The 27,310-nt window shown below is 36.3% G+C and overlaps 1 protein-coding gene and 1 long non-coding RNA gene across 16 annotated transcripts in view; both read right to left on the reverse strand.

The window, feature by feature from the left end:
- The window catches only part of Sol1, a 529,381-nt gene that overhangs the window by 141,741 nt on the left and 360,330 nt on the right, over window positions 1-27,310 (reverse strand). The gene's annotated exons all lie outside the window — the stretch shown is intronic.
- Window positions 5,399-19,104, reverse strand: LOC143303700 (uncharacterized). 13 transcript variants are annotated; one of them, XR_013060242.1, is made up of 8 exons: window positions 18,942-19,104; window positions 18,539-18,572; window positions 16,866-18,348; window positions 16,673-16,795; window positions 14,516-14,857; window positions 13,309-14,414; window positions 9,934-10,183; window positions 5,400-9,869 (listed from the first exon to the last, which is right to left on the reverse strand). It is a non-coding gene; the product is annotated as an uncharacterized LOC143303700 (long non-coding RNA). The 13 variants fall into 13 exon arrangements; XR_013060241.1 differs by having other exon boundaries at window positions 5,399-10,183; XR_013060240.1 differs by lacking the exons at window positions 5,400-9,869; window positions 9,934-10,183 and having other exon boundaries at window positions 11,184-13,704; window positions 14,008-14,414.

The following is a 27,310-nucleotide window of genomic DNA, read 5'->3' on the forward strand; positions in this document are numbered from 1 at the left end:
GCACGGAATGATGCTAACTCGATAAAAGTAGGAAACTCGTTCGCTTGGTAAAGAAACTACTAACGAACTGATTGCATCGCTCCTTACAAGTAACAGGATATTTTCCTGAATTTGTTAACGCTAAGAAAAGAAATAACACGGTTCGTTGACATAACCCGACGTATCCCGTGCGAGTTATGCAAAATCGGGACTGGAAGGAAGGCGGAACTATAATGCTCGACAGGCTGGCAAGCAACGCAGCGCTCGTTATCGACGTAATCGATTTCCAGCTGGATCGGCCGACCTGTACGAACATTTTTTACTTATAAATGCTGGCAGTTCGTGGCGCCGAAAACGCACCTCGTTATCGTGATTTTTCGTGCATGTCGCCATTGTAAAATTACAGCCTAACTAGGTTTGCCGTTATTCGAACGCGGGGATCCAAGGGTTGCATAAACACGCCGAAATGCATCGACCCGAAACGGCTGTCGCCGTCGTTTACCGAGCCGGCCGTGAATAAAATGATTTATAAATTGACAAATAACGGTCGGTGAATACAGATGAAGAGAGAGAGAGTGAAAGTCAGAAAAAGAGATGGCTACGAATTTTGTGGAGAGGGACGAAAAATTCGAGGAAAAAATTGGAAAACGAAGAGAAAGATCGAGAGCAAGGGAGATCGAGGACGACCCTCTTTTTTTTTTACGTGACTGGTTTTTACCACCATCAGCAGCGATTGAAGTTCGGGAGGATAATTAATTCAATTAACGTGTGCGAACTCGCGCATGCATTAAATACACCAAAATGATTTTAATTAAAATCGACGAGTAACTACAGGGACGGCTAGCGACCTGATCGTAAGTACGTGTAGATGTGACATCGTTGCGCGCGGTCCTCGTATCTCTGTCAAAAACCGTGACGATATACAGTTGGAGACAAAAGTAAATGGGAATAGATATCATTCAAGTTTCCTCGAATATTGCACAAAAATGTAAATCTCAATCTCAATTATTTACTAAATGATCTATATATCATAGAAGGGTAACGCTTACCGATTACGCTTATACAAAGCGCGCACAATGCGATTAAATTAAATACAGATTTACAATAAAATAACTGGAAAATAAAATCGGAGGAAACTATTCAAACTGTACTAAATACGATCGATTGTCGTAATATCGATATTATAAGTCAATTATATAACATTAATACTATTTCGATTAAACTTCATTGAAACGTACTTCTATTAATTCTCCACTTATTTTTGTTCTTCACTGTACAATCACGCGCGGCCTATAATCAAGAATAGTCGTATCGGTTGACGTTAAAAATGCACAAAGCTGGGAAATTGCATACGAACAATAATAGCCGTTGCGGTATACACAAATGGCCGGCGGAGATCGTAATCGGTCTGGTCCAATCATACACGGTCATCAAAAGGCACAACTCGACGACATTGTCGTTTCGAATAATTATTATGAATAGAATTTTCCGGTGGCCTGCCGCCGCCGCCGTGTTTTGTCAATCAATCCGATTTCGCGTGAAAATACTTCCGCCTCCACGGCTGAGCTATTATTCGCGTGCTCCTGACGTGTACATCGCGTTACATCGCGTTTACGTTACACGTACATGTACGTTACATGTACGCATCCTGAATTCACGGATGCGTTCCTCTGTTTCGCGAAAATTGCACGGTCTATGTCATCCACCGTTATATGCAACGTTAGGTCGATAATAACAAGACAGTATGGATTCGTACGAGCAATTTTTGGGAAAACATATTGAAAGCTATAGGGAAGGTTCGCGGGTAATAGCGGCAGATAGGAACGTATTGTGAAAAGTTACGCTTGTAGATTAATCACACATGTCGGAGATGAAGGGAAAGTATTGGGAAGATCCCCAATACTTTGGTCTAAACTATTTATCATAGCTGTACTAAAATAATGGAACTTAGAAGTAGTTGTTGAGATACGATCTGATTATGTTTGCCCGAGACTTGTGACAGTGGGCTTGGGCTCGAGATGACACGACTGGTCGCCGAACGTAGCCACGGTCGCGGGATGGACGTTTTTACCTAACAGAAGAAGTACCAATATCGAGGGACAGACGATGTATTAACAAACAAGCCCCGGGAAGGAGCAACGACGGCTCTAACATGCCTAGTAACAGCGCCTGGAATTTTGTTGATGTCCCCGGTCAATATGCGATTGAAAAATGTGATCGTATCAGTCTTTTATTCTTGTGATCACCTTAGAGAGTTTACTCACATCGTCCTGTCAGTCAGAAAGATACCGAGCGTCACAGCTAACGTCACTTTGTATCTCAAAATATATTCTATTGTACAGAGAGTTTACCCCGTTGACCGTGGATTCGTTGTTGAACCTAAGAACATTGTCTTTAACATCTAGAGCATCTGATCACCGCGTTTAATTGTCAAACTCTGTTAAATCAACATTTGTACATATAATTGTAAATGTAATCTCCATTGAACAACAACGATGGCTTGTCCTAATGAAGATACGATACACGCCCCTAAGTCTAACGATAACCCGACATATATAAATGATAGATTTTTTTATCAGAAAGATAAACGAAAGACACAGAATTTGTTATAGATAAATTCATACGTTACGGATAATGCTGAAAAAAGTAGAACTTCAACTAATATTTGTTTTATCTACTAAATATTACAAGGGATATTGTACTTTGAATATTTTATCTGCTTTTGTGTATCCTGTGCATCATAGTATTTCAAAATTTCCAATAAATGTATAAAAATTCACAGTTTAGCAATCGCTAATCAAACACGTATAAATTAATCGACAATTTGATTAAAATGTATCTACTTCGATAATAATCGTTAAACATCGCACAGATACGAGTTTGATTCGCAGGATAATCTCTCGAGACCGTAAAACGTTCACATGACGAGTGGAAACTGATCTAACGTGCGAATAATTGTCATAACTTCTGTATGTCATGGACTGGAATCTATTTAATAACTAAATTTTCATAGCTGATTCGCAAATTGAGAAACCGCAGTGGACGCGAATTTGATTTATGACGGTTTGAAATGCAATTTGCCGAAGCATCGGTCACTTTGTAATGGCTCTCCCGTGCAAAAATATAGAAAGTCGCGCAGCGATAGAAATTCACGATGATCCTCGACAAAACTCGTTTGATTGGTCCGCATGAACTTTCGTCAAAATTGCATCTCCCGGTTCGATCTGATTTAACGATCGAATTCTATCAACGAACGCATGATAGAGGTAATGAAAATCTACCCGCATAGATTTCAGCACGAACGTGAATTTGATTTGAAGCTATTCAGAATAGTTTTCCTCCAAATACCTGACATTCTATGCCACTGTCGGATTCCCGAACAGAAATGTTGGAAATACGAACAAGCAAAAATTCATGAGGCTTGTCAGCAAACCATGACGTTTGTCAAACTTGTTGAGAATCGTGTTTGCTTTCATGCTGGAATTTACTGAATTTAACCGAAAAAAAGATCGGCTATCGAGAGCAATAGAATCTTGCTTTGAATTTAATATAGGCGGTTTGATCTATCGTAGAATTTAACACAAACGATAGAAAAGTGTGGAATGTCCGAGAAAAAATGAGCACAGTAGATATGATTATTTTAAGCTTAATATACGTAGAGCAGAGAGCAGGGAGGGATATTAAATATTTCTGTAACCGAGGAATAAAGTTCTTGTTCTACGAAAATTAAATTCTTCTCGTATCGCACAATTATTTCTCCTTTCATTCGCGTAGTAACGAGAATGTTCCATATTTCGTGTTCATAACAAAAATTAATTTCCAATGAACAGTCGAATGATCTTCATCGCATGCTGCGCCGTTGAAATTGTCAAAATTTTACAAAAGACTGATCAGAATGCAGAGGCAAAATTACAAATTCGTTGGTGCATAATTAGATTTGATTTAATAATTGAATTTTGTCGAACGTAATCAGATTCGACTTCATCGGTGAGTCCTGTCTGGCGTAAATGAATTTATATCACGAGTCAAGATAGAGTAAAGTCGTAAATTGAACCATCGAGTTGCAACCTCGACCGGTGTATTAGGCTGATAGGCACTCGGAAGAAATCTTTAGAGAATCACATGTTAAAAGATGTATAATCTTCCAATTAGTAAGTCAATGGTTCTTTTAATACTTATATTACAATTTGTCACTCAAATATCAAATTAACTACCGACTAACAAAGGGATCTCTTTCTTTCGATTTTGTTTCATAGAATGCACAAGATCCTAGGCAGTATACGACATTAATTAACTTGTGTAACGTTGAAAATCGTTAACTGTTTTAAATTTCTCGATCGGATTACCTTCCACACCGTTGTCGTTTCACATTTTAAGAATAACTTCAGCTACGACGATGAAATCCTTGTCAGGCAGAATGGCTTTTAATGCAACAGGCCAAGAATGACCTACTTTATGTCTTCAGAAAGTGGTTCGAAAGCTTAGGTATAGTCTTAAAGGATGGTTTAACGTTACGACAAACCATCAGTGTCACTTCGCGATCACAATCTCAACGTTATTATGCTATGTACGAAATATTCGTATTTTATAACGTTCCATTCTATCAAATGAATTTTTTATCACGATATATGTATATAATAATCGATGTACTAAATTCGTAGCTGAGAATGTTTTAGCCATTTTTTTGTCGAACGTTGTCTTTGAACGATATCCACTTTCATTGCTGGATGATATGGCAAAATTATTTTTATGCCAAAGGCAACATATAATCTTCGTCTCTTACGCGACAAATACAACAGAACGTGCAATTCTTCGATTAACTGGAGCGGTAGGAGCATCGACTATCGTTGGTTGCGGCGTTCTGCACAGCTATAAGGCATGCGTGTCGTGAGTCGTGATTGCCGATTATGGTAGCGCAATCGAATGTGTACTTACACTTGGCCGTGGCTCGATAATCGCAGTAGGAGAACGCGGTCTAGCGTGCGTCGCGTCAGCCCAATAGAAGTGGCACGCCGCACTGATAGGATCGTTATATTGGCAACAAAGTCGAGCCACCTCGTTGCTGCTAGCTGTTAGCAATACTTCGACGCTTCAATGTATTTACACACTGCAGCCTGTCCGGCAGCCACGGATTGCTGTCGTCGACGACCAAACCCATTGTTGCTTCTATAGACTCCGTGTCAGTTTCCAAACCAGCTCTAATAACCTAACTACGCTTCGCTTTGAGTTTCTCCAACGGATCTGGAAAACGCTAACTCACAGCGATACTGTTCCTACTTTCTCACAAGGAAGAGCTAGGATGGTAGATTTGCTGGAGATTCTTATTTTGTTGTTAATTTTCTAAGACTAAATACGTAGTCTTGTCTAAAAGAAGATGATCTTGGAAAGTAAGAGGAGGGCTTCGACGAGAAAGAATCTAACGACGATTGCGATATAAGATTTGCATCGAAGAAATAAAAAAAGCAAATAAAAGAAGCAAACCTCTGTCTATGTATATTTTATAAAGAATCGTTCACAATTAGAAAAATTCAAAATCAAGAATGCCATATTGTAAATCTATAAAATTATTACGAAGGAGATCACAAATTGGTCACTTTGACCACTCTGTTGATCCTAGCGTTAATCGAGTAAGTTAATTTGCTGTGCACTTTATTCGAACAGTATTATGCATGATTAATGTTGGGAGAGAAAATACCGGTAGATTTCGTTTGCGTCATTTACGTGGGTAAAACAACGTTTCGCCGTGACCAAATCGTATTTCGCCCGGAGATGTGACGTTTAATCGAGGACCTAGGAAAAATATTTGTCAGCCAGTGGGGAATACTACTCGCTCAACTGATTTAAGAAGGGTGGTTACGTTGGTAATAAATTCGTATAACTTTATAGCCTGCTGGCTCGTATCGTTATGTGCCGTTTCTGTACAAAGAATGGAGTTTCGCCAATCTTACGTATACAGGTAAAGAATGTTTCTCACAAGATATACACATCGCTAAATATTTCGTTAGTTCTATGCTTGTTTTCTAATGCTTGCTCGTGCTATATTAATTATAGATACATATGGCGGCTACAAAAAGTAATCGTACATCGCTGCATTTATATTCCAGTTGATCACGATGCACGATGTCAACGTACATACGTTCGATGTTCTCAACAATTTACAAGTACGTAAAAGGAACGTATCCCGTCGTTTCCACAGCTCGATGCTTTAATCCTTAATTCTTAGTCGTTAAGTCCCCTAATGGAACTCGATACTCGCTTCAAATATTAAAATAGTTCACGAGGATGGCGGTATGGTTAGCAGTATCCGTGTTATGGTACCTCCGTGAGCAATTATTTTAGGATTACAGCTACTGTTTGCCGGTTTCACACACGGGCATGTCGTTTTCACTATGGGAAAACTTTTAATATTTTCAAAACGGCTGCATTCGGTCACATAGTCGCTAGTTATTTGTATCGATGCGTTAACCGTTTTCGACGAACGCTGACAACAACAATCAGTGTATCGTTCGCTCGAATAAATCCCTGATATCACTCGCGAATCACCTGTCCATTTCTATTTCTCTACAATTGGAAAACAATAAAACTTCCCTGCTACCGTTCACCTGTTTTCATCGCGAATAAAATTCTGTTTTCTCCCTTCTATAAATGAAACTCGCGTACATTCAATATCGCTTGGTATTCGACGCAATTATCTATCGATCTAATATTTCACTGAAATAATCTGACCAAATATTTCAGCTGTAACCGCGTACTATAGAGATATTGGGATAACGAACGAATCAGGTATCCTTACATGTTCTTACGAGGGCATTCAGGTGTATATCTGTCGGTGACGCGTCTGCAAACATCGTTTGGCACAAAAGCGTGTTTAGATCCCTGTCACAGATTGGAGGAATACTAGGTAAATTTGTATCTATCCCATTCGAGGTAGCAACGGTTCTTACACGGTATGAGTTGAAAGGTACGTGTTTCTGTGGAGCGTTATCTGATCGTCGGATAAGTTTGAATTACTGCTTTCATGGTTCGCTTTGGATCTTCTGCATTAGTTGTGAATTCATGTGTTCTCCCGGCTAATGAGATTCTTGGTTCAGGTATGAAGGGAATTAATTTGCCACAAGTGACAAAATACATTGGCCTCCAACCAGTCCAGTAACATTCGAGAGACGTGTTTCTTTAGTTACATAACGATGAACGTTCTTCTTGTACCTTTATGATTATAATACAAGAGGGACTATATCGTGGCTAAATTCGCTTCAGATAATAACGTGTAATAATACGTGTTCAAAAGTACATATTATATTTTCTAAAACATGAATGCCTTTCAATTGCCAGAAATCAATTTTTTACTCGTTGATATAAAGTTGGAAATGTTGCCATGAATATACATTTGCAATCCAACGCCACTCAATGACGATCGGATAATAATCAAGTAATAATATTATTCAACGTCAACGACAGAATCATAATTTAACAATAACTTGAGAAAAAAACGAAAGAATTAGATACATACTAGTCCTTCTCCGAACGATTATCGATATAAACACGCTTCAACCACCTACTTCGACGTCTTCGATATACCACAACAGGTATTAATAATCTACATATCGCGATTGTATTATTTCCCATGAAATACGCGTGTTCTACACACAGTCGGTTTTAAATTATTCAAGACTAAACGCAATCGAATAAGCAAGCCGCATTATTTTCCCGGCGAAGTCGCATTAAAAATTTAATAACGCTTTGCCATGACTGTTCGCTTCTCCAGGTGTTTCAGGACGTGCTCCAACAGCCTGTCTCCCCGAAATAATTAAATTCACTAGTATTTACCATTCCATTTATGCGGCCTCGTTGAACGAAATTTCACTAGGAGTTTTCCATTGCCGCGAGGAAACAGAACGAGGGAAAACGTTCGACAAAAGAGACGAGGAAACAGAACGAGAAGCATCTTACGTTCGTATCATCGCTGGAATAAATTTGAATTTCGGCAAAGAATCTTTCATTCGATGTTCGTGAACTATTTTTACGGAAAAGTACTCGCACGAACCAGGCGAAACAGTCACGAAATTACCAAGCGTTTAAGTTCGCGAGAGCACTTTCGCGAATGTTGCTCGGCCTGTTCGCCATCATTGGCAGGCCGCCAGATTTCCTCTACATTAACATTTTCGTCGAAGAATGAAAAAAGACAAAGACTTTCCAGCCAGGGTCTAGTCCCGAATAAGGTATTACCACGTTGGCCGTGCTCCCCCTCGCGCCTTCATTCTCATAATTCTCGACCTGTTTTCGTCTCTTTTCATTCCCGACGTGCTCATCTCCGAGTATCTGTCTCTTTCTCACAAATCTGACACTGCAATCGTTTCCTAGCGGCGGGCGAACGGAATAATGAATTCGGCCGCGTACTATTAGATTACGTTACGTTGACACTTACAAACGCTGCGATGAATATGATATCTAATTTAGGGGCGTAGATATGGCTAGCGTGGAGGAAACTACTCACGAACCCGCTTTAACTTGGTGTCGAGAGCCGTGGCGGTCGGACGGCCATTAAATTGAGACGGCACCGTTTCTGCCTCTCCAGGTGTACTCTAAATAATGCATACTGGCTACTACTGCATAATAGACGATCGTAAGATGTCCGTTGCCGTGTCGCGGTCACAAATGAGCTAGTCTCTGCTGAAATTTTTCAAACGTTCAAGATCATATCGTCAAGCGGATGCCGCTAGGCGAATTCTGTATTTTCTCTCGTTCGGGAATTTGAGGCATTTTCGGCCAGACTTGAAATCATTAACTTGGCATTGTTATGATAAACCTTGCTGCGTCCCGTACTGTTCAAAATCTGAGGGAAGCAAGGTTAGTCGTAACAATGGCCCACTCAACGATGTTAAATGCGACAATCCTAGCCGTGAGAGCTTCAGGACTCTGGCTAGGTTGCCTTTCATGCGTATAAAATAGACGTACAAATCTAACCTATGTAACTCGTATACATTTTTTTATAATCACGTTAAAAAATAAATAATATTTATTTACATTCGCATTCACATCATAAAAGTGACATTTGAAGCGATGACACTGGCTACGGCATTACCACTTATTTAGCCGCTTAGCGCTTATCGCTCTGTATGATCACGGTTTTACGAGGATTCCTACAGTTAAGACCTTCGTCGGCCAAATGTTCAGCAAGCAGAATTTTCAAAACCGTTCATTTCCGTGAGAAACGACCCTTATTTTCGGCTTTGGCGAAATAAAATAGCTAAAACAAAATACCCTCAAAAACGTTACGTTGCGAATAGTTTACAAAGTCTGCTTCTTCGAAATTACTTATGCTTTTTAACATATATGGAGATATATAATAGTAAATGCGTAAAGTCCCAAGTAAATTTTTAAGAAACGGTTAATCGTTAATAAATGTTATCTTGATAGCAGTAGATACTCTTCGTTCATCTCATGCAGGGAGCTCGAAAAGAGCAGAAAGACAGCAACTAAAGATAAAAGTATGATTCAACGACGATTGTTAATGATCTCGTTATTTGGAATTTTTTCATGATTTTCCATCCATCTATAGAGCTACACAAACAGCCTGATCTTTGCTCCCTTGGGCAGAACTCGTAGTATCATATTCATTAAAGGCACGTTGCATCTATAAGCAGGCTTAAGTTCCTTTTTGAATCTTCAATAACCTTATAGACTTCATCGGTTCGATTGAAATTCTATTCGGTAAGTTCCATAAACTACTAAGTAAGAGTTAGGGTAAGTCCTGCCTCCACTCTTAGTGGTTTATGAAACTTACCGAATAGAATTTCAATCACATTGACGAATCGACACCGAGTATCTAGTTTGGTAAATTCTAGCTCCTCGTTATGCACCGTAATCCACGTAGGATAACGAAATTATATCTACAATTTATTATACCTATTTAGATTTTATTTCTTTGGTGATATTCATAAAAAATCGAAATACCCGCAATCTCTTCACTGGAACCCGACGATGTCAACATGGCAAGTTCGTCAGCAAATTTTCTTGTTAGTGGTAGTCGGATTTTGCATCGGGTTCGTTCACAAAGTTTCATCCTTGTGCGACTCGTTGATAAGGCATCAGGTTCCTCCGCACGTGATTCTATTCCTAGAGCTCCCTGATAACGCATCAAGTTCCTCGTCTTCAATATTCCCAGCGGCTCCATCATTTCCGTCAGGTTCGTCCGTGCATCTTACTAATAAATTGATAAACCATATTCCTTTAGAATATGGGATCTCTCGCCGGCCTCTCGCGCTACTCGAATCTCGTAATAACCTGCACGCCCTCCAAAGGTGAAAAGTTCCATAATCAATGCTAAAGCTTTGAAGATTAATTTCGACTCTGGTTTCTCAAAACTACGAGAAGATTAATTTCTATCTTGTCTACTTACGATGTTTGTGACATTAAGCTATTTCATAGGTAATGTTGTTTATATATTCGAACGTTAATGTATGGAAAAGTTATTTGTCAAGTCGCATTGCGATCGTCGAAAACGTATTCTGATCATATTTATTAATTACATAATTTTGTATCGGCGTATTCGAAAATAGTTGTTTCATTTTTTAATTTACTTATATTCTCCGTATTTGATTCCCTATTAGCGATAAATGGTGGCAACAAGGGGGGCACTTATGTAAAACACCTCATTCATTGTTAAAACTGTGTTGATTGGAAGTACATACATATGCTACGTGAAATGTGAAGCTTTACGTTTGCATAAATCCTATGTATAATGAATTTATGTTACCTTCGATCGTTAATTCAAATGTTGCGGGATATTTGTAATCAATTCGATAAAATGAAATTTTCAGCAACGTGAAATACCGATGGATTAAAGATGTCGATCACGTAGATGAGTTTATTGGTACGGACAATGTGCGAATAAAGTATTCGATATATTTCACACACGCATGGTCTTCGTATAAATGAATTCGGAACGAAAACAATTTGTCTGAATTAAGAGCTGTTCGTCAAAAACTGACTCACCATCAAAAAGTGTGATAAAATGTTGCTCCATGAATTTTTATTTTTAGTTAATTATTTAACTTAGATAGTTTTATTTAGTACCTGATTGGAATATAAACATTGAAACTGTAATTGTTTAATCTATAACTTGAAGATCTTTTCGTGGCTGAAATATTTCTATTTCTATTTCTGGAAACAAGACTATGAAAGAAAAAAGCAAAGAGAATTGCTTCTACTAAAATGTGACGTTTGTATTTTGAAAACGTAGTTAAGACAGTGATTTTCTACCATTTAATTAAAAATTATATAGCGTACGTATTATTCTACATTATTTTTTCCAAACCATATTTTTCTTCACCGAGAAAAGATCACGATGCCACGAAATAAATTACATAATAATAACGTTGAAGTATTCTTGAAAAATTTACACACAAACATTCGATCACTTATTTTCAGAATTTGCACTTTTGCAAATTGCTTTCTTTAATTCACCGAACATTAATCTTTTTTATGAATTCCCTTTATTTGCGAACGAAAGTTTGTTAATCGTATCGAAATACGACGCAAAACAGTATATTCATAATTGAAAGATCGTTTACCGTTTAGCGATCATCAACGATCATCGCCTTTACTCCATTATTTTGCGCTTTGTTTGTCCATTTGTATGTGATTTCGTTTTGGTCATGTGACACGTGTTGTAAATAGATCAGGACTCGAATGAAATGAGGCCACGGTCCGAAATCTCGATCGATAATTCGCAGCCCACGAAAGTGTAATTGAGTTTTATTGCATTTTAATCCAATAAAAGCTTGTCCACGTTACCGAAATGCGATAATCAATCCTACCGCCATGGTAAACGATATTCGACACAGATGGAAGGCAAATGCGATGTGACACAAGTCATCTTCATTAATTTGCAAACAATGATGATAAGCGAAAAAGTGCTTTTCACATACTGTTCCCCTAAATTTACCTTCAAGATGTTTATGCGTCTTCTTACACTAAATAAACTTGTGGCTAATGAAATTGAAAAGTTTACAAAAAATAGACATGGATTAATTTGGCTTCTGGGAGCCTCATTTATCGGTCTATGATCATTTTTCTATGTGTCATTTATATTTTTATACCCGGTATCGGTGTCAAAGAAACATACTTTGAATAAGACAAGCAATTTCTACCCATACTTAAATTAATATTTAAGTTAACAGATCGGCGATCATGTTCTTTTTCAGCCCAGCTGTGTACGTACAGTGATTAAAAGCATACTGGTATTTATTGTAGCATTTACATATTAATTAATTAGGTCCAATTATACCACATTTCGTATCATTTAATGCTACTAAAAATTTGATACTCCAAAAACCAAACGTATAGTACCTGGTTTAAAAAATGCTTCGTTTAATAGTTTGCAGCTATTGTAAATTGGAATATTACGTTGTTTTCAGATACTAACTGACACTGATTATTTGTTACAAAATAATGGGACAGATAATATTACAATTTCTATCTCGCGTAGATTCTACGAAGCAGCTGTATTCGAAAGATTCTAGAGACGAAGATGACATTTCACGGGGCACGCTGACTGGAAATGCTGTGTGCGCTGTCACGCGAACGATCAACAAGTTTCCTATTGAAGTGGAATTAAAAGTAAGGTATAATAAGATTCACGGAGAGAATCGATTTCCTGGAGTAGTTTCGAGTTGGTTTTCAAGCAGTTTCTCCTGGAAATTGTTTGGGATAAGTAGGGAACGATTTTCCTAGCCAGTGTATAACGAAGTTACCTTCGAAGGCATCGACGATTCGTTAAAAATCGCTAGTCGACTCGTCGACAAACGATAAAATTGCTAATTAATGTTATCGGGTTAGATCGATGGCGGAAAAACATTATGGTAATAATGAAATAAAATACGATTCCGGAGGAAAAATAATCCAGACAGCGCTGTGTCTGTAACTTTCCCGCTTTATGTTTCGCCGATCAAAGCGGGATATCTCTATAAATATTTACGGAGTGCAGCTTTTGAAAGTAATACGTGTAAGGTAGAAGATATAGATGTGTGTTAAACTTATTATATAATGTCACATCTTGTAAAACGAGAAGGAATAAACGCTCGATTTTTTGATCACTCAATTTGAAAAAAATAGGGTCTAGATACCGATTAAAATGCATTATACGAGTTAAGTAAAATGTGTATAGTTAATCGAAGTTACGAAAAAATTATTCTTCTAATTCTAGTCACTCCATAATAGCGTACACGATCAATCAATATCAATTGTAACACAAAGATTTACGTATCTGTCTCAAAACCACGTCCAGCGCGGCGCGCTGTCGTTTCGTCGTTCCGCTTCTCAACTTACTTTTCCAATTACCTTCGACTGCATTTTCATTTCGAATGTGTCGGACCATTTTCCGTCAAGTTACACAGGTCCTCGGTGTTCGTTCTGTCCGCATGAATACACCTGCGGCCATATACATATATACACATGAGGAACCGCACGCTCGTTTGCTCGTCCGTTCGTTCGGAGAAACTTCTTCGAACTCCTTCAGATCTTTTCCCCTAGTAAGCTGATGATCTTCTTCAGGTCGGGACTTCACGTCCGGTATTTCTCGGAGGATGCATTCGAAGAGTCTTCAGCAGGGAAATACGATACAACAACGAATGTAACGAAGTATAATTCCTCGGTATACACGTATATATCTGTACAGGGCGATTCATGAATGCATGCCCATACATAGGCGGGTGAATCTACACACTGAAGTAAGTAAGAAGTATCGTATGAACCATTCCCAGGCCAATGTGGTTAAATTCATTCGTTTAAACTTTTACGGCGGTTGATGGATGTCACGTCTTTTTATTTTTGAACGTTACAACTCGCTTCTTCGGAGCAAACCCGAAACAGTTTCATGTTCTGCAGAAGCAAATTATAACGTTCACGAAACATTGGCGCAAAAGTGTGACGCGTAACATAATTGATCATGAAAAACCGAAAGAGCAAGATACTCTCCTTCGTCGTCTATAATTCGAAAAGTATGGAACTTAGAACGCATGTACGTACGACAATTTTTACTTGTTTTAGTGGGTAGATTTATCCCCTGGACCCGCATTTCCGAGTCACCCTGTAGATACCGTGGCCTGGCACACAATAGCAGATCAATGTTCCAAAGACTGGCGGATACAGTTTCAAAGAGTAATATAATTAGCAGAGGCGTACTCGAGCAAGCAAATACATCGGCCTGAGGAGTTTCTAGAGGATCCTATCGCTCTCCGCCACTGTGGACGTGATCTTTATGCTCCTCCATCGGTAACGAGGTTATTCAGCAACGGCGCCGGATCCATTGTTTACGTTCGTCGGGGCTCGTACAAATTTTCCTCCGGCCGCGGTAGAAACAAGCGCGGAACCGACGAGCGAATGGGACAATCGCTGGGATAACGCTTCGTTTCTATGCTCGTGTCGACCCGGCCCTACATAAAGGAACAATTTGTGTGACGTTTATACGCGCATCCTCCAACCAGGTGAGCGGAAAACGGATTTTGGAAAGAGACGGAACGACTGTTTCTCTCACCTAATATTCTTGTAGATTCAAGCGTGCTTCAATTAGCCCCGCGCGTTCGCGTACCATCAAGAATTAGTTATTGTGAACGAAACAACCTCTGTCCCGTCTGTCGCCTTCGAAAGGAGCTAAACAACTTGATTTACAAGTTTCGTTCCTCGCGTAGGGTAGTTAAGAACGCTGTTACGACGGAGTTATTAGCACCGCACAGGATTTTAGCTTGCACTGCCTCGTGTTTCTATGTTACATCACGTTTGAGACTTTATTTCCTCGTTGAATTCCTTTCTTAATAGCTGACATATTTTGCATTTTCCATGTTTAACTTCCAATAGATACGCATGTAGTTATAAATGTCTGGAACAATTGAGATTAGATTTACATGGGATTATTTAATTTCTAATTTATTTATTTACAGTTTCTTTCAGTAGATATACATTCTATGTCATAACTCAGTCTTCATAAATGTAATTCAAATTCTGGTTTATGGATGGGGTTAAGTTATGGTTGTGTGTTCTTTTCACACGGTATACAGGATTTGTCTGTGTGTCGGGAAATGACACTTTAGGAGGAAAAGTTCATCTATATCGCTCAACGAAGTATCTAGATTGTCCGATCTAGCATTTGTCTCATAAAAGAGGTCAGCGAACCATTACACCCGTAAATTTGGCATTCAATCTTAATTTTCAAAAGAATGGCTCACAATACAGCATGTAAACTATCTGAATGAAGAAATTGCATTAGTTTTATTAGTCACTTTTATTATCCGTAAATGTTTTCACTACTCAATTACATTTATCTACTTTCAAAAATATTTTATAGAAATATATGTAAATATATTTTAATGTTAAAAAAGGAAAGATAATATAGAGTTATCGACCAACTAACATGTGGAGAAACACTAAATGGGAGTGACTTGTCGGTGTACAACATAAAATTAGAATATGAAATTCTAGCAATCTCTTTATGGATTAAATGTTGGCACGAGGGAAATCCAGGCTACAGCATAATAAAGTATAATAAAATTAGAGCTGGTGGCGGAACAAAGGTGAAATATGAAATGATGATGCATGAACATGTCGCATAAAAATAAAGAAGCTAGCCGCGTATCGCAATATTGCATAATTCTTTGTTCCATACAAAAAGAATTCACTATTCTTCACGTGACGGTGAAATACATTTAAATTTGAAAAGCTGTTGCGTAAAAATGTTCGATAATTGTCAGAGAAATGTTCGTGAATATCAAATATAAATCGAAATTTACTTTATGAAATAAAATATAATTATTAAATATAACAAAAAAAAAAGCGAAATAAAAGTTTGATAAAATTGAATACCACAAGCTGCAAAAACGTATCGCAAACATGATAAAAGAGAAAAGTAAATTAGATTAGTTTTCTTCAATAATTCTAAAATTTTTTTTGCCTATATTGTGTCAATTTACTAATTTTTGGTCAGTGACCGCATCAAACTTTTAACTAAAATGCATTTTGAAATATTCGGATTTATCAACGGCAGGGATGATATTAACAGTTTCGAAAGAGATTCAGCCTGATAAATACCCTTATATTTGCATTATAATGGCCTTCGTAAATATCGCGAGTACCCTTTTGTTTGACTGAGTATAATTTACGTAATTTCATTCGTAAATCGGGATTATCGAGCTGAAATGGCAACGATCGTTTGGAAATTTACATGGGTAAACTGTTCTGGTAGAAAGCACACAATAAAAATAAATTGTTGAAGATAATAATTGGAAAATATATCTGGTAGCGAGGAAGATAGACGGAGAGAGAAACGCACGCATCAAAGAGACAATATTCGAAATTATGAAGCGTAGAGACTGTTTGGGTCGGTAGTCACGTAAAATGATAGAGATCGCTTCAAAACATTGTTATTAAATTTACTATTGAGAGGAATGCAATTCTCGTAACTGTAATACAATCAGTGTTTCACGTGATGCGACAGAACGTGCTTTTTGCATCGTTCACAGTTCAACCTCAAAAGTCAAAATTTCGTTACATTACGGATAATGTTGGGCGACCAATAAGTTGCATCATGTGTGATGTGCTCTGGTTAAAAGAGATTAACGTGCGAAAATAGCTTTCCGAGATAAACGCGTTGAAAGTACTATTTTATTATCAAAATTTATCATTAAAATTTATTATTAACCTTTTCACTCGGGTGTTGCCTCTAGGGAACACAAAGAGATTACTGGTGATTACGTAGCACGAAGTTACGCAAGCTTCAAATTGTTTAAAAATATATTCCTTGAAGTTTCGCCTTCACACTGTACTAAAAAACAAACGAGGAAATTAAAAATACGCCGAATTCAAATGATTAATGTATTATTAAAATCACTTACAAATAATTTGTAATTTTTGTTAGTTATTTATTAATTGTGCAGCCAATGCTTACTACTCTAGGAAATTGGAATCGTCTCATTGAAGCCTCTTTTGCCTATAAAAAAAGATGAAAATGTCACGTTTTTTCGCATTTTAATCTCTCGTTACCAGATCGCCAGCCACTCACAGTGGCTCACAAAAATATTCTTAACACTCTTAGAAATTCCTAAAATTATAATATATTCATTAAAAAATTCCATGGTAAGTGTTGGAATATGGACTTTCATTAGCCACTGTATGTAGGGCGAATCTACTTGGATTAAAGTTTGTGGTCTGGTCAACCACGTGCGTAACATTCACTAGCGTCTACAATTCCATTGCTTATTCTATTAGAATATCAGAGGAGCCATGTACACTCCAAGTTAACGTCACTTTGCTTAGAACAGACAATATGGTAAGCCGGTAAGAACAAACCGGGACTAGCAGTCATCTTTATAATGCATGGAACGCAGACGTAACTCCTCTTAGTTATGTATGATTGAACATTTGCTTAACAAATACTACAACATTACTATGGGTCCGCTTAAGAGTAGATCCGATTCACGGCAGACTGTAATTTTATATACATAGTAATGCTGGGATCTAAGCGAGAAACGTGAAAGCCAATTATACTGGTTAAGTCTGGCTATATATTTTTGGACGTTTGGAATTTGGAATATACAACTCTGGATGCTACTCATGAAATACGAACTTGATGATGAAAAGAGGATAACTGTGGCCTCTATAGTGACGGTCAAAAGAAAGATTAAAGTGTAAATGGGAAAAACGCTGTAATTTTACAAAACTGAATTATATAGTTACAAAAGAAATGAATGTACAATATAATTGTGTGTCTTATATCTTTGTGCATGTTTAACACAAATTTTACGTATACTCTCGTGTACACAAGTATAAATTTTGAACTTTCTTTTGTTCGTCACTCTGCTTACAGTATGTTACAGTAATTGGACTTCTTCTACATTATGAAGCTTAAGAAAAAATTAAGTAATATAAAGTAATATAGACTATAATATGATATAAACAGGAATATCGATTTATAATCAGTCGCGTTGGTCATCAAACGACAATTTCGCATATGCTTCGATACTCATACGTGAAACATTACGATGCGGTTATAAAATATTACGAAATGGGTACAAAAGTGCAGTTGGGACCAGAACAGGAATCGTACGTAAGTATACTTCCCTTGATATTCTTATCTTTTTCGGTGGCCATTCTGCTGTGATTTATTCGTTTTCCAGGGATTTATTCACGCATGCACATGACACGACGGGAGTGAGGGACCTGTTGCGACCGGCTTGCGGTCGAATTGCAAAAAGATTGAATCTGCCACGTAATATGCTGCAGCGCTCAGTAACATTGTATAAACCGACGTAATTTAACCGCTTTCGTTGGTTGAAATTAAAATTGGATTGTTCGTATTTCGTCGCGGTGTCTGCGAATCTACAATATTTTCGTTATATTATTAATCATAACTTATGGTCTTTCATTTTCGGGAATAAAGATAGGAATTGATATATTTCCTTACTTTAAATACAAATATAGTGAAGTTTGCAATTATCATGATTATATTGGTCACGCTTGTATAACATTTCCTATAATATAGTTTGTATAATATATTTATAAAAATTACCTGTACTGAATATTGGGATGATTTCCTAGAGTCGCTGTATATTGACATAATTTTCATTTATATAATAAGTCATAGCTAAAATTGTGAGACAGTATACAAAAGCATGTTTCGTGTAATAAAAGACTCTGAGATGATTGGGTAGACATATGTTGTAAATGTATCTATATTTACTGCGTAGTAGCTGCGTAGTAGTATCAAAAGAAATGAACTTTTTAAATATGAAAAATAAAGTTATTGTAATTCAGTTTGGAAAACATATCACAGCTAAGATCGTATAGGTAAACAAAATTATATTATTGTTTAGATTGAGAATTAATACTTTGATTTTGGTTATAACTCATTGTATATTATATGAGAAGCTTACGTACACTGTATGTGTAGATTAATATTACAGAAAGAGTACCTGATATTTCATGTTACTCGCAATTAAATATGAATCCACACTCAGCAATCAGCTCGTACAACAGCACACAGCAAACGTACACACGCACAGACACGCAGCATTTTGAGAAAACACAATGAATTTTATATTCAATCGCGAGAAAATATTACGTCTTAAGAGTAACGCCGCCATCTTGAAAGTGACAGCGTCTGACGTAATTGGGCATTTCTAATTATAGCGTCGCTGCTAACGGCGGGCACATTTGAATTCAAATTTCAATGTGATTCAAAGTTTCTCAGTACTGTAATCATTATTTCACAGACTAATTATTTGCTGTATAACGCCATTGTATTTGTTGTAGTATTTACATACTAATTAACGAGATCCACGTATATTAAATTTCGTGTTATTCGGTAGTACTTTCATATGATTATAATTTAATGCTATGAAAGTGTAACGTACAACCTTATTGAAAGACGCTTCATTGAAAATAACAATAAGCCAATATTTTTTGTAACTACTGTATACAAAAATGAAAGTAGTTGATGGAACGTTAAATATTAATTAAAAAAGAATGACTATTATTAGTTGTGCACAACACCGTTAATCGTTTTAATATTTAAGCACAGATTGTAGATGTAGTTTGAATATTAAAACTCTTCATTTGAGTTTTCTGTATGTTCAAAGCAGTGTAAGAACGATCTTGCCTGAGATGTTTTGTATTTCACGATGTATTTTGCGTTACAAGCCCTGAAGGCTCTTTCCAAAAATGATGAACTTGCAGCACTTGTCAACTCAAGCGCCGCCCCATCAGCCTGGTATCAATAATAAAATAACCGCTTGCGCGACTAATAATGTACGAAACAATCACGGAACGTGTATAAAGTTAGATTATCTTCGGGGTTAACGAAGTTTCACGCCTCGCTTCGTAACCGACGTAATTATCAGCGGGTCACGGATAGATACGCTCATTGAATATGCGCTGAGCCATGGATATTGTTTTTCCATGTTTTGTAGATACGCTTAGGTGATTTAAATAAATTTACTATTTCGAACAATATCGAAGTTCCGTAGAATTCGGAGAAATTGACGATTTATTAATCGAGGAAGCTTAATGAGTCGTTATAACGCCGACATTGTGTAATTTCTTTTAAATGGGTTCGAGATCCTGCGAAATTCAATTTTCCAAAACTAAAATTTCGTACAATAATTGATTAGTAAATGATTATAATAAATCATTGATAAAATAATTGGAACTGAAACATATAACATTAGTTTATTGGCACTTGATTTATGAGTGCGATGTATAAAGTGTAATTTAAGGGGAACAATAACATTTAAATGAGCGTTTAATTTAACTTCATTAACATTTAAATTAAGCCCAGGGCGCAAACACACATAATTTTTCCAACTAACGAGGCTTTCATTTTATCAAATTTAATTTATGTCTATATCAAATTTAATCTGTTCGTTGAACCATTACTTCCGCTGAACAAGATGTTTTTCCTTTAAAGCTCTTCCTTATTCTTCCTTCTATAATTACCGTAAGAGCACAGTCTTTACGGAACTTCTATCCAAGGCCATAGTCTACAACGAAGAAACTTACGTTTATCTTTTGATCCAATGTACGATCTAAAAAAGTACCCTCTATGCTTTCATAGTATAGGATATGCTGACATCTAGAGCAGCTTACAAGCATTTGCAGTGCAGGAACTTCAATTTTGTCATCCTTTGAACCACGGGAAACATTTACAAACTTTAGTCAAAGACCCGTTCAGATTAGACAAGTTATTTGAATATCTTTATTTCAGTAACTTGAAATCGCTTTATCAGTGTAAACTTGTTATCTTTTATTTATGCATCTGATTAACCTTTCTGTACGGTTTAATTGCTAATAATCAGTTGACGATAAGAATAAAAATGAGTAACAATAAGAAACAATAATAATTTTCGACTTCTAATTTAATATTCTTTGAATAGCCAAACCAGGAGCTGGCTTTAATGAATTTGGAGGGTGGAAAGCGGACTGAGATGATTGATTAGCCTAATTTTAAACTAGCCCCCTAGAAAAGTAGCGGAGAGCGAGAACGTGGTAGTATGCAGATAGGTGAGTGCCCACGTTGAGTACCAAAAAAAGGAAACGGCCCTGAATTTCGTACAAGTTGGTTGTAATTAGGGTGCGTGGTGCTCCATTGTACAGAAAATTAAGATGAGCGCGCCATAGCCATGTTTTAATGACAACCGTATGGGGCTTCCTTGATAATTAATTAAAAATTAAATGCCTATGGTACGAACCGTCAATAAATTAATTTGTTTCATCCGAGGATTATCGAATACTGTTTGCAAATTTTAGAAATATGAAGAATTATAAATCTTCACAGAAATGTAGAAATAAAATAAGAATATTCTTAATTTAAATAAAATTCTCCTCATTTCTAAATAGCACAAGTTTTAGCTCTTTAGTACATTTGTAATTCATATAATTTAATATTTTTTCAATTTAGTTATCAAATTATCGAAATAAGCCTGTCACAAACTTGCATTTCTGAGAAAAAATTCAATTGCACGGTGTCTTTCTATGTTTATAACTACACGAGGAATAAAACAAAGAGCTAATATGTGTTTTATAGTTAGAAACGTGTATTCATATCTTGTTTTCAAAACGAAAATTTCGCAATTTTCCTGTTTTCATGCTATTTTCGTGGAAAATCATTTCCACACGAAATACAAGGAAAGCTTTGATAAAAAACGCTTGAATAGCTGAATTTGAACTGTCGCATGCATCCGCACGATCACGCTTTTTTACCCTGTACGCTGCATATGACACAATAAAACTTCAGTCTTCGTGAACTTGAAGCTATCTACATACAAGTAGAACTATTCCATATTCTATATACAATAAAAATAAAACCGCAAATTAAGTTACGATACTACAAGTTAAATGTAATTAAAACAGGTTGAAGTCTGTACTCTCGAGTAGTTGAAATTTAAAAATATGTTTTCGCTAGCAAAAGTTTTCGGTGTAGTTTAGATTGTACGTCACACAAGTTCCTTTCGCAAAATATTTCACTCTTTCACTGTGGAGCACGTCTAAATTTGTAAATTGCTAAGATTTGATATTTTGAAATCCACAATATGGAAGATGTATATTAATCAACGGATAAATAATTAGATATATTCAGACGAAATTCTTTTAAATATCGCAACATATGTTATTGCAGCACAGCATCATTTTAGTTTACACTGAAAGGATCAATAATATATACCCCCACGTAAATATTATACATTACTGTTTAAAAGCAATGATTGAAAAAGTAGAAGGCAAACAAAAGCGACAAGCAGAATATCTTGGAATTGGTTCTAGTGGCGATAATTGATTTCTACGGGGACGAAGATGAAGTCGAGGAGAAAAGATGGTGATTCCATTACATTGGGACGATAGTTCGTTGTCGCTGTGGTCTTCGACTTGAAGTGGAAGGAAATTGAAAGGAAGAGAAACCCAGTATAAAGTATGCATTACGTCGGTAGCAATGGGGTAAATCGAATTGCACTTATCGACTTAAACCGGCGATCGAATGCCCAAGGGGTTGCGTGACTCCACCTTTGCCTTCCAAAGCGATTCTGGCACACACCTAAATGTCTACCTTGCGGAGATACTTCGCAGATTAATGTCAGCTATGCGAGACGACTGCGTGTACGCTACGATAAATGTGCAAGTACGCGTGATATCCAGCAAAACGTTTCTATCTTGAACTTTGTTCGGAATACTTGGCGTCCCTTGATTGCTCGAGCACGAGTTCAACCAGATCTAGAACCGAGAAGTTTAGCGTCCGATGCATCCAGACGATCGTTGCTACCCGCATTGGCGTTGTTTATTGGCTTAAAACGGAGTTACGAACCGAAGATGCCGATAACGAGCATTCAGGCTCCTAAGAAGTTCCCTTTCGATTTCGAGTTTTGCGTTTACTCCGCTAATTCCTCCCCGAGGATCGAGGCAAATAACGCGAGGAGATAGAATAATCTGTTGTAAGGACTTGTGAAAAGAATTACCTTTGAATCGTGGAAATGCGTGGAAAGAGTACCGTTTGAGAGGAACGATGTGTATATTTCAGTCGACGCGATTATAAAAGTATAAAACTGTGCAATTTTACATTCCAGCGTTATTCATTGTATCATATAATATACGAATGATACAGTATAATTTTGATATTGTTCGTTTTGCTAGATTTTTGGTATTTCAATTGCGAGTTTCGAGCATAACTCTCAAACATATTTGGAATAAATCTTCATATGTATAGAACGAATTATTTATTAAAATATTTCAAAATACTCTGTGAATTTAAATAATATAAATTGTAGTCATATCACATAAATCATAGTTATTTTACAAGTGTCTACAACATACACTTATAAACACATCTGAAACATACTTTGCATTGTCAACGCCATTCCGGTGCTCTGCACTCTGATAATATATTTGCTTTTCCTTCCACACCGAATCTCTGCAAAATGTTTCACACGCTCTTTGCTTATCGTCATACACATCATCCGTTTCACGTACACTCTGCTCCTACGTAGCATGCATTTTTTCTTTCACACCATCGCCACACATCCGTTACTCTACAGTGCTTTTCAGCATTCGCTTACATCTTCATTCTCATTCGCAACACCTACGAATTACAACATGAATAATACAAACCAGGTATATATCTCGGTTTTATTAACTTCGAAATGTCAAAATGATTGAAATTGATGAATCAAACGTATATCAGGCGAATGGATTTCAGTTTCATTGAATGTACACCTCGCTTCTTTCTTTCTTCTTTCCCTTTCGTTATGATAAAATATTACGAATTCTTGTTGATATGTGATACTTTTGTATGTTTTTAATATTTATAAGAATTCTTTATTACGTCGTTTAAAAATAACGACTCATCAATCATTTTGTGACAATTTATTTTTTTTGTATCAGATTTATTGTTGCAATTCTTTTTGTCTTTTTTTTGTATTAAGAAATTGTAGTGATCTCTGTCCAAACATTACTGTGTAAGAACCACATTACCTCTTCTACAAAGATAAATATGCAATGTCCTTGTACTTTTATAAACGATAAGTATGTATCTTGTGTAATATGTACTAGGTTCATAGGTCAATGATTACGTACGATCGACAATCAATAACTTCATTTTGTTCAAATTTGTAAATCTTCAATAATGCTGTTTATTCGGTAAATTCAATAAATTCAATAAATCAACTGCGAGAACAGAATTAGAAGCTACAAAAAGAGATCTAGAAGAAAGGTAAAGAAAGACAATCGCAATAAGAGGCAAGGCAAGGATCACGTTGGTGGAATGAATATGTTTGAGATGTTGAACGCGTTGGCCCATAAAACTATTTATCGATAGCAGAAATTGAGAATAAATACGGAATTGGCGAAGATAAAATTCGTAACTTTTACTTCAATCCACTGGTTGCATAATATTTTATAAGACGAATAATTTTCTAATTTCCAGACAGACGGGAAGACAACAGTTTATGTTCCCTAGGTCGGTTAAATCTACTTACAATTTAATGTAATTAGAATGTAACTAGACATACCTATCTTGATACAGTGAGAACCAACAAGGTCTTGTCAATTACATAGCGACCGCCAAGCAACACTCCGATTACCAAATCAACGTGGATTTATCTCATTCAGTTGAGGTAGGGATAATAATTAGATTACCCATACTTGGTTTGTACTGTAAGTTAAAGGCAAGTAAGTTTACGATACCAACAGTCAACATGTTAAAAATATTATTTCCATGGAAATTCCTACGCATGCATCTGTGTTGTAACAAAATCGTCAAAATTATTTATATATAATTATATATACGTGTCTTAGTATGTATGTCATCTGAAGAATTTTAAAGCATTTAGAATAAAAATAGCGATCAGAACTAAATATAACATACTTGAGAATATTTTATACAATTATATACATATTTTTTACATTTCATACAAGTTTATACAAGTGCAGTGTATTATTTAACAAGTTGTCGGAAACTCTCAATAATCGCATCTTGCTATATATGACGTAGAGCTTGTATGAGTGAAACCAGCCTAACTTGTTGTTAATTACTAATTACATAATCCTATCGCTGACTCGTGTTGCTTTCTCTGAAATATGTTTAAGGTGACACCCTTGAGTAGTAAGCTATAAGACTATGTTGATAATTGCCAGGCTATTATATAAATTAATCAAGAGCTCAATCGACGTCCTACAAAAGGTATTAAGGTGAAATTAATTAGAAAACATTGTTGTAAAATCTTTCTGAGATATTTCTTCTCATTTTGCTAGGGAAATTTTGAAAATAAAATAACTTGAAAATAAGTATTAAACTCGTAAACTTAGAAAAATTCGTGTGCTACAGTTGGAATCGATTGACGCTAATCTAGATATTGTTAATGCTTTAAAAAATTCCAAATTTCTCATTAGTGAATTTTTATATATTTACGCGAAGTTTGATATTAGTTTCCCGTAGAGTGAGGAGCTTTCATTGTTTTCTCTTCTTTTTTTTTTTTTTTATCGAATTTGAAATTCGAGAGTAGCACGGTACTCCCAAAGAGGATTAATTTTGCGAGCGTTATTTCAAAAAGAAAGTTAAGGGAAACTTCTTATACGAACTAAGTCACAACTCCTAACGTGAAACAACATAGAGTAGGTAAAGCGTCTTAAAAGAAACAGATGAAGCGAACAGCCCTCGATTATCAAAAAACATGTATTATAAATTACGCGAGCCTGTAATAAACATCCAAATGCGTTAACAAGTTTATGGAAATAATTTATTATTTATACCTTGAAGGACAAACTTTATCTTATTCAAAATTCCAGAGACACTAATAAAATTCGATGATGATAAATTATTATCAACAGAGATTGATAAATTATTCTTTCTGTCACGATTAATCATCTGCTTTTCTTTTCTACGTAAGAAATGCATTTACGTTAATGTCTAACTGTTTAATTAATATGAAACAGAATAATTACTTACTGTATACTTCGTGAAATTTTTGCGTAACCATCGTTTTATTTCTAACATAAATCATCTTTTATCTATCAAGTAACGTTATACATATTGTATAACATTTAACAATTTCAAATGGATTATAGAAATTTCATAATTGAGAGCGTTTTGGCCTACAAAATAAAACGATGAATCTTTAAATATTTTTTAGTATTAGCTACGTGTGAATTGATAATTGTAACGGCTCGTAAAGAACCTTGTTCTTTTTATACTTTCAACTGAACCAAAATGTCATAAGAATTTAACTATTTGACTAAACAATACTAAAATATACTGGGTATCCATGTAGATACATATTTTCCATAAATCTGTAGCACATTTTCACTCGATTACTTTGCCGATATCGATTTTTGACAAACAAGTGCACGCACGTTGCAGCCACGTCATATATTATACAAAATGCAAAAAGTAACTTGATCCAATAAATTCAAAAAAGACTTACTCGCCTTTTGTATTCCACGGTAATCAAAGGAAAGTTGCTAATTGCAACATTAATTTCACTATTATTTTAGTCCTATCGATATTCTCTCACTCGTTGTTAATTATATTTTCCATTGAGTGCATAAAGTTTGAATAATTTACAGTATTTAGATAATGCAAGTTGGCCAAGTGAAACACCTGGTTTATATTCGTTCGGAAAAGCCGGGCTCACGGGCCGCCCTCGGCGCTGTATTCCATCGACTAGATTTTAACCTATCTAGTTTACAGTTCTGTAGGAGGAACGTATTGGTTCTACGTGAACTGGCGGCTCTAGGAGTGTTCTGCATTATTTATGTCCCGATGGTACATGCTCAGGAGCCGCATCCACAGCCAGCCTCACGTGGCTTACACAGATCACGTTAATGCTTCTGGAGGTATTGTCGTATTTTATGGAGAGCTGCGACTCGACTTTTCTTCATTGAGGAAGCCACACGACGTCATAGCTTCTACTGATAAACGGCGCCTTCGATATCTTCGCGATTTTCTTGCAAACGCCGCGCGCGACACAATTTTTCCTGTTCCCTCGACCTGTCCCCACCCTCAAATTTCTTTTTCTCTCTAAAACCGTGATTGGAGGTTTGGATGATCAGAAACTAGCTGATGGGATCTTAGGTCTGACATTCGTCACTACACACAGGCAAAAGGATGATTGGTAATATCGTTACTGTAACACTTTGACGTTTTAGACATTTCGTTTCGAGGATTGATTTCGGCTTCATTATGAATTTTCTATATTATAGTGTGTTATAACGTGTTACCAAACAGTATATTATTAACAGTACATACATATATTATTATACACGTGTCTTTTCTCTTTTTAATTTCAAAATGAGCCTGATTCTT

Source organism: Bombus vancouverensis, chromosome 15, assembly GCF_051014615.1.
Source record: "Bombus vancouverensis nearcticus chromosome 15, iyBomVanc1_principal, whole genome shotgun sequence".
Classification (NCBI taxonomy): Eukaryota; Metazoa; Arthropoda; class Insecta; order Hymenoptera; family Apidae; genus Bombus; species Bombus vancouverensis.